Consider the following 2,038-nt stretch of genomic DNA (forward strand, 5'->3'; position numbering starts at 1 on the left):
GAGACACTGAGACATGGAGACACTGAGACATGGAGACACTCCCACCACCCCTGAGAGAGCAGTGTCACCCACAATTGCGGCCACTCTGTGTTCAGACAGGCTGAGCTCCTCCTCTCAATATTTCTATTGATTATATTTCTATAATTAATTTACCTGCTAATTATTGTCTCAATAAACTGAAATGAAACTCTAGTCGAGGTCTACAAACAGGTTGTTTTTATTATTGATCAACAATCGATGTAAAAACCAATAAATGATCAATTTATAATCAAACACAAAAACAACTGATCATCACAACCATTAATTGATTAGTAACTGATTGATCAGAGTTTACTGATAAAATCACATCAGACTGACACACACACACACACACGCACAGACACACACACACACACACGCACACGCACACGCACACACACACACACACACACACACACACACACACACACACAGACACACACACACACACACACACACACACACACACACACACACACACGTGACCAGGTTTTGGTCTGTGTTTCTGACAGATTCAGTCCTGTCGCCATGGAGACGAGTCCCTCTCTGTTCACCTGGAGGAGGAACCACAGAAGAAGACGATCCTCAGTAACGTCAGCGTGCCCTCAGTTCGTCCTGTCAGGCTCTCTGTCACCTCAGTGCGTCACGCAGCCTTTCTTCTTCTGGTGTTTGGCTGCGGCTCCTCCTGCAGATCAAACACACACTCTGATTGGTCGGTCACAGAGACGACAGGAAACACTGAGCCCGTCACAGAGCTGATCACTGACACGTTACCTGCTGAACTGGTCCTGGACTCCTTCGCTGGTTCTGGATCATCGCTGGTTCTTCTCACCTCTGATGATGTGATCTCCTCAAAGTCAGACTCCTCTTTGTGTTCTCCGGACTCCTTCGGTCTGAGCTGGACCTCCTTCTCTCCTGCAGGACTCCTGTCCCTGGTCTTGGGGTCAGGACCACAGGAGTTCACCTCAGAGTCCTGGAGTCTGGTCCTGATCGGGTCCTGCTCGGTGTCAGCAGCAGCAGCAGCAGCAGCAGAGGTGGATGGTTCAGAGGGGTTCTGGTTCTCTGAAGGGCTTCTGTCAGTCTCAGCTGACCCTGGTTCTGGTCTTGATGTAGCTGGTGGATCTGAGGGGGTCTGGACTGTCTCTGCTGGTTCTGCAGGCTTCTCTGATTGGCTGGAAACAGTCGTGTCGGACTCGTCCACAGCTGCTGACCTCTGTAGGCCCACAGGATGATCTGACGACCACAATACAGGCACAAACCTTATGGTCAAAGAGTCCATCACAGTCCCCCACAGTCTACCTCAGTCCCCCTGAGTCCCCCACAGTCCTCCTTAGTCCCCCTGAGTCCCCCACAGTCTCCCTCAGTCCTCCTGAGTCCCCCACAGTCCCTCAAAGTCTCCCTGAGTCCCCCACAGTTTGTCACAGTCCTCCTCAGTCCCTCACAGTCCTTATTAATCCCTCACAGTCCCCCTCCGTCCTCACCGTGGACTCTGCTGCCCCTCTCAGCTCGAGGTCTGGTCTTCTTCAGGTTGTAGCCCTTCCTGATCTCAGCCAGCAGGTTGTCGATGATGCAGCCTTCGTCCTGGTTGGACACGTCCTTCCTGACTGGAGGACAGACACAGACACAGAGACAGAGAAACTTTAAACTGCAGAAACATGTTTTGTTCAAATATTTAGTCGTCTCAAATGACAGACTTTGACTCACTGATCTTGTTTGTGTCTCCTTTTTGTTTCCTGTCCTCCTCCTGCTGCTTCCTCCTCTTCTCCTGCTGCCTGCGAGTCTCGTTCTCCTGACAGGAAGTCATCAGTAACAACAGGAAGTGAGCAGATTCATCAGAAATCATACAGCTGTTACCATAGACATGTATACATAGACGCCGCATTGACTGCCGCTGCCTGTCAGAGCCGACGTCCTCGCCAGCCGCCATCTTGGATGGGTCTCGCTTCGCCTCCACAGTGCATTCACTTCTATTGAGGAAGGAGCTGTATGCACAAGTAAAATAGAATAACTCACTGAATTT

General features: G+C 50.5%; 1 pseudogene; it reads right to left on the reverse strand.

Moving 5' to 3' along the window:
- Window positions 1-193: 193 nt before the first annotated feature.
- The window catches only part of LOC126398248 (inverted formin-2-like), a 16,778-nt pseudogene continuing 14,933 nt past the window's right edge, over window positions 194-2,038 (reverse strand).

This window comes from Epinephelus moara, chromosome 12, assembly GCF_006386435.1.
Source record: "Epinephelus moara isolate mb chromosome 12, YSFRI_EMoa_1.0, whole genome shotgun sequence".
Lineage (NCBI taxonomy): Eukaryota > Metazoa > Chordata > Actinopteri > Perciformes > Serranidae > Epinephelus > Epinephelus moara.